We start from the raw sequence: 12,893 nt of genomic DNA, 5'->3' as shown, positions 1-12,893 counted from the left end.
TGAATATTCGATGCATACCATATTTTAATATATTATAATTTATTTATTGAGATAAAATGTTTAATATACATATACAATATAATGTTTCTGATTTCTCGGCAAAATAATGCATAATCATAAACAACGCATCTCTTAGTTGTCGTCTTCAACACATTGTGTTATGATGATCTTGAAACAAATTAAGATATCGGAATCATTAGTTGCGAAAAGTTGATTAAAAGGGTCATAAAAATTTTTGGGTGTTTTTTGTCGGCGTGACAAACGATTGTACTATCCGAGAGGACGTGCATTAACAGTTTCAAAACCGTTGAAAAAATATGCCACTAATTGGATCAGCATCCACGAATCACACATTACCAATTAAATAAATTTTTAATTTAAGATATATGCACCATTAACCATATATTTCTCCAGCTCCTTATTGCTATAGCCGAAAACATCGTTATGTCTAGAATATATTTTAATATAATAATCAATAATTTTATAGCAATAGTTCGCATTAATATAATTAAAGATAGCTATTATATCAAATATATTTTCATCGGTAGATATATATTTTTACTAATTTAATTTACCTGAAAAATAATGTTGCTTCAAAATGTATATTAAACTAAGCTCCGAAACGTGCATTTTTTTTGTTGAAACACAAACCTAACCTAATATTTTTTTAAAAAAAAACTATGTTTAGTTTTTGAACCTTCATTTGGTGAATTCACTCAGGTTATGTTTGATTTTGGTCGCACAATGCAAAATTTCAAAATATTTTGCACTTGGTTTTATTTTAAGTGATTTTTTATTTGTTTCATAAATTGTTATTTTTCTTTTAAAAATCCAGCATTGCTATTTTTATGTATATATATATGTATGCTATTGCCAAAGTGTATTTTTCAGTGAAATTATGTTTTCACTAGTGTAAACATAATTGTACTAATTGTAAATATATATTTCTACTAGCGAAAATAAATTGATAATCGTTATAAAAATCATATGCTGCTTAAATCCAAACCAACACAACGAAAGTAAAAGTTTTAAATTTTTAATTTTGTTGAGTTGGATTTTTATAATTTGCTTAGGTTAGGTTAGGTCTTGCAACTGTCAATTTGAGTTTTATAGAAATTTTAAGGCTGCATATAATTTTACTAGCAGCTATCGGTTATATTTAAATTATATTTTTACTATTTGAAAAAAATAATCATTTAACAAAATAACATTAAGATTTACAATTTATGCTTATGTATGTAAAAAATTTAACAAATATAAGAAGATTCCACTGGGTATCTTTCAACGTGATAATATTTTACCCTTGTTCTTATTAACTAATAAAAAATGGCTACAAAAATCACTTATTGTCAATAGTTAAACTGTTTAATAAAGGAGAGAAAAAAACTAGCAAAAATATATCTACCAGTGAAATTGTATTTCAATGTGCTTTTACTGAAACGCTAGTGAAAATATAAATTCACTGTAACAAAACAATTAATAATATAATTTCACTTTTCAATATCAACGAAATTGTATATACATATTTATTGAACTGATGAAATCAGAATATTTTTGTCTTAACAGGTTATGTGCCTTACAACATTTTTTTGGAACGAATTGAACACTATTTTGATTAATATTTTAATTCAATAACTTGAATTGAATACTTTGTTTAATCTCCTCTAACCTGATTTTTATTTTACATTATTTATTTAGTTATATTTTTAATAAATACATTAAAAGGGCGTGAGAATTTTTTTTTGTAATTTTTTTAGTACATTTTTTTTTGTGTTTTGAAATAATATAGTGTAATAAATAATATTGTGACGTACAAAAGGTTCTGGTGAAAATAAATTTAATATGGTTTCAAAAGCAAGCAATAAATTATTGTACATTATTATGTGCACTGGGTCTAAGGAGGTTAATATTTAAATCAATATAAATAAGTTTAAAAAATAGGACGCACATGAACCTTTCAAATAACAGCATTATAATTTCACTAGTAGCAATATATATCTACCAGTAAAAATGTATTTATAATCCCTAATTGTGATACCCTATTTGGAAAACGTTGTTCCATTTCTTTATAATAGTATTATTTCTTAAATTTTATTATTATTACTGTAAAAATATACAATGAATTATTACATTTAGTTTTAAATTATAAATTCGCCCACTATTCATAATAAATAATAAACAGCAAAGGTTAATAATCTAGTCCAAAATTGATTCAGTAGTAATAAAACAGATTTGTAGTCTAGTGTCGTACATTTAAATAATAAAATAATGGGCGTTCGGTTCTTAGAAGTGCCTTCAATTTATTTCAATAGCGTTTTCTAAGGCAGATTTATTTTAATAATGTCCAATTTGAAATTCAAATGCGTGTCGTTAATTTTTCATTTATGTATTTTTTGTGCGTCACTCGAAAGACACAATCGTTGACCCTATTGTCCGTTGAAAAGATCTCCTCGTGCAAACACCGTCGGATATATTTTGTCAACAAACGTTTTGTCACTTTGCGTTCGATTGTTCATAGATTTCATTTTCAACTTGTGGCTTCCGATTGCGACAGTGGGTCCTCAAAAGTATAATTCGATACTCGTTCTATCCCAATTTAGACACCCGCTCCGGTGCATCTGCTCATTATGTTCCAATGATGGTATTGAATGGCGAAACTCGGGAGTGTTTGCTCTAAATGTATCGTATTATCAAACAATGTATGCCTCTCCGACAATGGAGGACAAAGCTGCTACATTTCGGATGCTATTTGCTCTGGTTTCGGTGTTTGCTATGCGCGCGTATACCTTCAGGTGATCCCAAAAACGAAAGGTGTTTCTATTGTCGATCCAAAGGTGTATCCGTTTTTCAGATCCGCCGACTATCAAATGTTGTTCAAATATCAAAGTTTACACGAAACATCTGCGCGTAATGGTAAGACAATTTTAATTTAATTAGAGCGGTGCGCAAATATTTTTTTCGGCAACATGTGGGGCGCGCGACATGTGTCGTCTGAAGATCGACAGACCGAAATTAATCTAGATCGATAGTTTCGATGGAAAAAAATGCTCAGAAAGGGCCGCAATATTGATGACACAATTGGATCAACGATGACAATGGCGGCGAAGTGAGCATCATCCCTTTTGCCAATTATGGCCAATCATTTCGCTCTGGCGACCGAAAAACGCGTTGTATATATAGGGTCATAATTGCAAAATACATATAAGGAACCAGAAGGTTTATATGAAAATAATTTCGAGCAAAATACTAAAATATATGTATCATTTTAATAAAAAATACTTCTATATCAAATTTCACTTCTATCTCTAGTTACATTGTCATTGATCTCTTTTCATAAATATTTATTTATCTAACGCCTATACAATTATATATATATATATATATATAAATATATATATATATATATATATATATATACATATATATATATATATATATATATATATATATATATATCTATATATATATATATATCTATATATATATATATATATATATATATATATATATATATATATATATATATATATATATATATATATATATATATATATATATATATATATATATATATATATATATATATATATATATATATATATATATATATATATATATATATATATATATATATATATATATATATATATATATAAATAGTTTACATAGTCTAGAAATTAAAACAAATTATTTTAAATAGTTATAGCGTAAAATATATAATAGATTCCCAAGCCGATGTAATCTCGGGAATGCCGAATTCATACGGTAGTAATTATTATCAATATAAAATGAATTTCGTTGACCCGTGTATCTAGTGAGTACTTTCATATTAATCATACGCATCGATTCAGGAAAGTTCAATATGTTATTTATTATTAAAAAAATATTTAATCAGGCTTTGTGTGTTTTTGTACATTTGAACCTGTACCAAAGTTTTCCTTAATCTGACAGATTTTTTAAATTGTGACAAAAAATACGTTTTACGGATTTAAATCAGATCCATATTTTTTTAACATCATTTATCTAATCATTAGATAAATAACGTTTTAGTAAAAAATATAGAATTTTACACTAGATCGAAAATAATTTTATAATTTCAACAAAAAAAATTAATTAAATTGCAGTTTAAAGCACAAATTTCTTAAAAGTATTTTAAAACCAATATAATATTTCAAGAATAACTGTTCCTTGACATAGAAATTTCAATATGTTTATAAATTTAAGGAACAGATTTTTGGAATTTATTATCAAACATTTAAGAAATATTAGAAAAAAAAACATAATTTCTCGGATTGTTAAAATTATTTTTTAAGTTTGAGTATTATTATAAAAACAATTAATTTTGATTTTTTATTTATCGTATATAAGCAATAAATAATTATTATTTAAATCTAATAAGTTTTGAAGCCTAAATTTACTGATCATGAAAATAGCACTTGGGCAAAAGCGCTTACAGCCATTGCGGCTCTAAGACCAATACTCAAATTAAAAAAATTTCAAAGTAGATTTTTAATAATATCAATTAAAGAACAGTACCATAATCATAATGAAAAATACTATACAAATATTACGCATGGTCGTATCATCCAACTAATCTCCAGAATCGGTGACAGCTCCAGGTCATTTGTTAGTAGTTCATTAATCAGTCTATTATTATTTATTTATTTTTCCTTTAACTTTTATATTTTTATTTAATTAATCTTACTTAATTTATTTAATCCAATTTTATTATTCTAGAAAATGTTTATAAAGCACTAACGGCTATTCATTTTTTTGTAATAAACGTTTAAACGTAACCAATATCTTAAAACTCCTTAGAAATTCATTTTTAAGTATTGTGAAAATTATATTTAGAGGTTTATCCACTTTTCTTCTATACTTACAAGTAATGACTTAGGTTGGGTTTTAAAAAACTTTTAAATTATTTTTAGAGCTTATGGGCTATTTAAAAAATATTTTTTTATATTAGTAAAATTTCTCGAAAATATGAATTCTATAAGTAATTCATTATTATTCAGTCTTGCTTTATCAAGATTGAATATAATAATTGTAATATTATAATTATGTAACAGAAAATAAAAATTTAATAAAAAAAGTCAGAACCGATTTTGTAAAATAATTATAGCCGAACCAAACATTGTTATTTTAATATTTTTACCGAGTTTATCAGTTAAAACAATAATGGTACCCCCATAATAATACAGAATACCGTAAATTACACCTAAGCGTGTTCTCTTATCGCCGTGCTATAATTGCAGTGTTACAAGTTTTTGTTTTACTGCATTAATTCTTACACAGAGAAATGGCAGTACTATTACGCTCATGCATTAACAAATAAGTAAATCAATCTTCGTTTATAACTATGTTTTGGCAATGTTTTAGAAATAGCATTAGTCAACGCCTTGCTGATTAGTGAGTCGTTGTCTTTTGACTGTTCCACTTAGCGGAGGTGCGGGTGTTGAAGGACCATGCGCTTTATTTGTGTTTCCCACGTGATAAGGCGCTCATCATACCACCGTGTGTGCCCAAAGTCTTGTGAAACAATCAAACCGTAAGACGGCAAACACGTCCGCCATATATTGACAACTATCGGTTACAGATCACTTTAAATTTGACTCCCTTCAACGTAGAAGCTAGTGTAAATTGCAAGGAATTTACAGTATAAAAATATATTTTCATTGGTACATGAACATTTATTGTAACAAATATACTACTTGCTGCACTAATTTGAAGTAGTACTTTCAACTTTCACATTCCTAAGCGGGGTACATTTGAACCTCAAAATTCACATTATTTCAACTATTTGTTGAATATCAATTATATCTGATACATTGAAATATATAAAGATTATATTACTGTTACTCAATTAGCACTTCAATTTGAATTTTGAACTTTGTACTCCATTACGGTCCTTGCTCCTATTCTTAAGCTTTCATTATTCAAAGATTAAGGTCGTTCTGCGAGGATATCGGGCAGTTTCAGAGAATTCGCACAAATGCGGATTCGCCGTCTTTACAAAAATACCTGAAGTCACTATAAAGACGGTCGATGGATAATCGCCTATTTCTAAGAAGTACCAAATTACACATTCTTATATTTTCTAGACCTCTATGTCGGATATTTTTTTATTTTCTTGTAATGTTAAAACACTATAAAATGTTCAAGCAGTGAAGGAGGTTTCAGTGTGCACATCAATTAGCGTTCTATACATACGTTTTAGTTCTAAGCATTCATTTCTCGAAAAATGAAAATACTCATTTTCACTACTCGATTTTCTCGACAATTTTTGAGAATATATACATATGCCATCTAAAGTTATATCGGCTCTTGTTTTTTTATTTCGGTGGAAAAAAAGGTGGAAAACATTTTTGCAATCTGCCAATTCCCACGTGAAGCAGTTCTGATTATGAATGTAGTTAATAAATTACCAAATCAAAGATAAGAGTAGTTGAGAAAATAAATTGTAAACAATTGTTTGTCAATCAAATTATAAGAAAACATGCATATCTTTAAACATCTGGTACGGGGCTAACCTTTTTTATGCGGCGGTTGTATCATCATATTTTTTAAAAGGTTATATAAAAATGATTGAGAAATAAATTAATTTCTCAAGAAAACTCCCTATTTGGCACAAAAAAACAATGACGTCATTTGCGAGGAGCATAAATTTTGCCATAAAAATGCATGTCATCTAATGACGGCCATGTTAAAAACACTTCGTCGAATATATATGTATATACATATACCATCTAAAGTGTAATCGACTATTGTTTTTTTGTTATGTCCGTTGAAAGCCTTTATACATTTTTGCAATCTGCCGATTCCCACTTAAGCTGTTTCTTCCTATCTGATTATTAGTGTAGTTATCAAATTACCAAAGCAAAGATAAGGTTACAATTGTTTGCCAATCAAATTCTAAAAAAGCATGCATATCTTTAAACATCTGGTACGGAGCTAACCTTTTTTATGCGGTGGTTGTACTTATTCAAAATTATTCGTATCATATTTTTTAGGAGGTTATATAAAAATTATTGAGAAATAAATAAATTTCTCAAGAAATGAAAATTCTCTATTTGGCACTAAAAAAACAGGGACGTCATTTGCGAGGAGCATAAATTTTGCCAGAAAAATGCATGTCATCTAATGACTGCCTTGTTAAAAACACTTCGTCGAATATATATGTATATATATATACCATCTAAAGTGTAATCGACTATTGTTTTTTTGTTATGTCCGTGGAAAGCATTTATACATTTTTGCAATCTGCCGATTCCCACGTAAACCGTTTCTTCTTATCTGATTATTAATGTAGTTATTAAATTACCAAAGCAAAGATAAGGTTAAGAAAACAAATTGTAAACAATTGCTTGCCAATCAAATCCTAAAAAAACGTGCATATTTTTAAACATTTGGCACGGACCTACCTTTTCTTATGCAGCGGTTGTACGCATTCCAAATTATTTGTATATATTTTTGGTTATATAAAAGTTATATATTGTATATATATATATATATATGTGGTTGAATGCGTTTTCGCGGAGAAATATTTGGTTAATATTTCTAGGAGTCGGATTACTCCGCGTACTTTTTTGATTCCGTGTGGAATCATGGTCCCTACGTTTCGGCCAGATTCGCCCGGCCATCCTCAGGGGAAAATTGAGAATATGAACATCCGGTGTGGGCAAAGCCCAGCATGTGGTTGTTCAGATTCTCAATTTTCCTCTGAGGATGGCTGGGCGAATCTGGCCGAAACGTAGGGACCATGATTCCACACGGAATCAAAAAAGTACGCGGAGTAATCCGACTCCTAGAAATATTAACCATATATATATATATATATATATATATATATATATATATATATATATATATATATATATATATATATATATATATATATATATATATATATATATATATATATATATATATATATATATATGGTTATATTAAAATTAATTAGTAATCAACAAATTTTTAAGGAAAAGATAACTCCCTATTTTCCACTAAAACCAGGGACGTCATTTGCGAGGTGCATTTTTCCCCTTTGAATTTGGTCAGAAAAATGTTAAAAACACTTCGTTAAATATGCCTTCATCGAATGGAATCCCAACAATGCGAAGTGATACTTCTTGTTAAAGAGGATTCAGTGGAAATTTCTCATATATCTTTACAAAATGGAGTAAGGATATTCTCTTAACTGTAAACAAGAGGGCTGGGATACAATCATTGCATTCTTAATTTATATTGTGTATACAATCCGTCGATTCTCAGCGACTGCATTCCTTATTCTTGACTGTTGTGGACAGGACGTTTGCGCTTAAGAACATTCTTCCTACACTAGCCATACATTAAGGTCCATTGACGCGTTTATGGGTGATAGCAAAACTTAACGTTCAATCTGTTCGCAAGTTTTTGAGAGTTAATAAATAATTTAATTAAGACTAAAAATATTTTTCAAACGAAATTAAGATACATTTAAAATTATTTTAGTAGCACTAAAAAAATTAAAAATATAGAAATACATACATACATTTAAAATTCCGCAAAACTATTAAGCCTTAATGTGTTAGGAGCTTGCCAGACGTATTCTTAAAAATAATATTAATGTTAAAACGTGTGTCTATATGTTTGTTTATAAGTTTACAATTGAGCAAATGTATCATTTTTTAGCAGTTTTATATGTACTGTTTCTTGCATTAGTTTTACTTTTTAAGTAAATAAAAAATATATTTCTTTACCCATAATTGCTAAGCAAAATGGAAACATTGTGCGAATAAATATGAAACAGATTATAACCAAATTCAATCATAATTATTTTACATATTAATTTTTATGTCAGCTAGTATATTGCATTATATCGTTAGTTGACCACCACTGTGCTAGACAAGTCTCGTTTTTTAAAGTTGAACTGTTATTTGGTGTTCCAGCCATTGATTCACAAAATTGTCAATATTTGTTCAACATTATACGCCCAAAAAAATGTGACCGTATTATACGACTCTTCACTTCTCCGTTCTATTGTATGCATAATATTTGTGTGCATTTTATTATCTATTTCTCGTATTTGCATAACGCTTATGACGCGAGTGAAATTAACGTGAATAAAATATTATATTATATAGTTTTATATACATATACATACATACGTATAGTTATACGAAAAAGACTGGAAGCTCACGCACGAGATAAAGGCGGGCTCATAACTTGCACTGTCCGCTATTTCCATTCTTAGGGTGGGACATCAATGGGTTATATTTTCCATCACTGCGCCATTCACTGTCTGTCACTGTTTTAACAAGGCGAGTGATGTTCAATTGCAAGGTGCGTTCGCAATCGGTGCCATTTATTTTCTTGTAAGCATTCCATCGACTGGAAGAATATCCCGATACTTGTTTATATACTTTTTAATTCCGCTCACTAGCGCAAGTCTATGCATTTTAATTCGATTCGAGGCGAAATTCCATATAGGGCTTGACTACTTGAGTTTTAAAAAAGAGTTTTTTACTGTACCTAATTTTATATTCATGTAGAGTTCATCAGTTTTTCACATACATATTTCATGGTATTTAAACTGTTTTTTTTTTATTTATTTATTTCTTATTTTTTTATTACAAATCTGACCATCATAACTTAACAGGTTTTCAAAAGCATCATGATGGCTATTATAAAAAAATAAAAAAACATATAAATAAAATATTTAAAATTAACGTATGTAAAAAAAAAGAAAAACAATAAAGATCATCATCAATAATTAAAAAAACAATTATGATGCACACTTAAAATAGATGAGCACCATTTTTGTAAACATTCGAAAAAAAATGTTGTGTTTTCCAAGCTCATTGAGAAGCTATATGGCCCGTGAAAGAGAAGCGTTCTCAAGCGCTGACGTATTGGCCGCAACGGTAAGAATTAGGAACGCGATCGCGACTCTCTAGGTCACTATAAAACTCGCATATGAAAGTTTGATGACTGATGATGTTTGTGAGACGGGTTATCGACATCGGCCCTTAACAACTTTAAAAAGTGTTTCATAGTGTAGACGCTACACTGAGAATGTAATGAATATGCTCATAGTAAAAAGGCACTATCTAAGACTTTTTCTTTGAATTCTTTTCAACAACAAAGAGTACTTCGCTTCACTCGAATTCCAAAAAATGAATTGACTTGCGTAAACTTCTACAAGTACACAATAACAGATATATTTATATTGTGAAATTTTTCCATTTTTATCATCATTCACATTAAGTGACAGGAATTAAGTGATAGCACTGTAATTTAAAATAGCTTCTGTAACTTTTGCGTGTACCTTCCATCTATTGTCTGACAAATATTTTGCCACTTTCGGCTAGAGTTCTAGATGTGATTTTAGAACTGCCAGGAGGATGAAAATAATTTATTGACAACGTCAAAACAGTTACCAAAGCATCAATCAACAACTGAACGGCCAATCAAATTGATATGGAGATGGAATGAATTTGGCAAATTTGATTTTTTGCTACATATCTTTGTGCTTCGTTGTTAAGACTACCCTCAAGCTCAGTAGTGAGACAGTTAAATACTAACTCAGTAATACTGTAGCTCAAGTCGCTTTTTCTACAATTTGGTACTATATCTGTTTAGGTTTTCTTGAGCTCATATAAAACAAATTATTTAGATCCTCCTCTTTTTTAATCAAGGATAAATATAAAAGTTTGTAACGATCGATTTCATTGTTATCCTTGAGATGATAGCAGAGTATGTAAAAAGTAGAAGTGGAGTTGGTTTTTTGGTAGATCGTCGATTGCCATTCGATCGGCGACACATTCAACTCTACTGTAACGTAAATCGACGTCAATTGCAGTGAACCAGTTTTTTGACGCACGTCCGCCAACTGCATTCCGGCTCACTTGCACTTGCTGCAGCTTCTGGTAGCTGGCAAAAGCTTATGTCAGCCCTGAAAAACTCACCCATGCGCCATTCATCGTATGTTCCATTAACGCATGGAACGCTCGCGATTATTATTCAACAAAAAATGTACATATGAATCGAAAATACCAAAACAGAAACTCATTTAATAGTAGCTCATTTAATAAATTAATAATTTACCAATTTTTTGTTCGAACCAAATATTAATTAGCAATTTATTTCATAATTTCATACTTTAGAATTATAGATAAAACATATCATAGGATTGTTAGTTGTCACATTTTCCATCTCCTTGCTCAGTGAAAGTCTCTTACGTTATATGCGAAGGTGTTTTGAGCTAAAATATATTCGTCGATAATTCGGTAATGATGTTCAAGCAAGGATGATGATTATGTAAGCACACCGCAAAAGTTTGCGATGAGGATACTCGGCGCTATACCAATTTATTGGCGATAAGCTAATTCGTAGTATCCTCAAATATTATTCCATTATCTGGAGTCCGAGTGAAGCAAAGCACTCCTTGTTGTTGGAGATAATTCAAAGGAAATTTCTGAGATATTTCTACGGGCCGTATTCATTATTTGCTAGAAGCATCAAGCGTAGCGTTTCAAAGGCAAATGGTGGTAATTATATTTATAATTATGAAGAGTATAATTACTTTGGCATCCAATGCGTGCATCATTGCCGTTACCAGTACTTGCTACGAGTCCAACCCTATAGGCGGGCACCCAGCTTTTGACGGCCGGATGAGCGGGACCCACCCCCGTAGTCATACATATTTTATGAAGTTTCATTAGTATTTTTTCCGAGCGTGGAGTCGGTCTTTAGTGCACTCGTTGGCTGACCTGATTGCTTTGCAATTGCATACATTTGCGGATATTTATAGAGGGCTATATATGTATATGCTGCCTCAGTAGCAGCATCAGTCCTACGGCCCTGCTTACGCGACTATGCTATGCTTTGTTCGTCATGGGTAGTGCCTCACGCTTCTACCTCGGACGGTCGCCCAAGAGATCACTCCTTCAAGGGTTTGGGTTTTAACCTCATGAGAGTCCCCCCGCTCTACCACACTATGCTCGGCGAACTCCAGCGTGTGGTCGACTGGCGCTGGAGGTGAATGGTGGTGTCGATAATACATCAATTCTCGGTGAAGAGAGTTTTACTTTTGTTGAAAAACCTTGGAAGGAAATAATAATGTTAAAAATGTTCTAATATAGATATTAAAATAATAAGAAAATTAATTATTAAACTTTTTTTGAACATTTTTATATACACAAATTTATATTTTTATTGCCGGATTTTTTTTTTGATATAAAATATCTTGTTTCCATTGAATTTTAACTTTTTTTTGCGAACCAAAATAGTTAAAACTATTTTTGATAATCTTTTTCTACATTTTTAAAATAAAATACTTTGCAATAAAACATCTATATAATTTTTAAATCAATTTATATCAATATTTACATTTTTACATATAGTACATTTTTAGGAAATTTACTAGAGAAATAATAAATAAAAAATATTACTTTATCCAGAACATTATGATCCAATTTTAATTACCTTTGTTTTATCATTTATTTTTTTTCTTCGACTTTTGGGATACCTATTTAAATAGTAATATATTACATAATAAAAAATACATATTTGAATTAGCTCAAGAAGAAAAAACTCTACAGCTCATTAAAAATGGATACGATTCTTTCTTTAATTATGACATCAAATTCGGCAATACTCGGCAAAAGCTTGTATATCGCATTTCGGCAATTAACGGGTTAACGCTCAAATATTAATTTACTGTAATACTTAAATCGGACCAAATAATTCCTTTAAGAGTAATTTATTATTATACGGTTTAATAACAGTATAAATTTTAATTAGAATTTTCTAATATTAATGTTCAGACATTTAAGTATCTATTATAAATGCTTAAAGCATAAAAAATTCATTCATTAGTTTACATTGAATTTTAAAACAAATTAAATTTA

The 12,893-nt window shown here is 29.5% G+C and overlaps 1 protein-coding gene across 3 annotated transcripts in view; it reads left to right on the top strand.

Moving 5' to 3' along the window:
- Nucleotides 1-12,893, top strand: part of stet (rhomboid serine protease stem cell tumor) — a 180,796-nt gene that overhangs the window by 49,771 nt on the left and 118,132 nt on the right. The window lies entirely within an intron of this gene.

Source organism: Plectrocnemia conspersa, unplaced genomic scaffold, assembly GCF_051122295.1.
Source record: "Plectrocnemia conspersa isolate PC_06_02 unplaced genomic scaffold, ASM5112229v1 ptg000010l, whole genome shotgun sequence".
Taxonomy (NCBI): Eukaryota; Metazoa; Arthropoda; class Insecta; order Trichoptera; family Polycentropodidae; genus Plectrocnemia; species Plectrocnemia conspersa.
The sequence above is the reverse complement of the archived record's forward strand: the minus strand, read 5'-3'. Positions and strand labels throughout refer to the sequence as shown.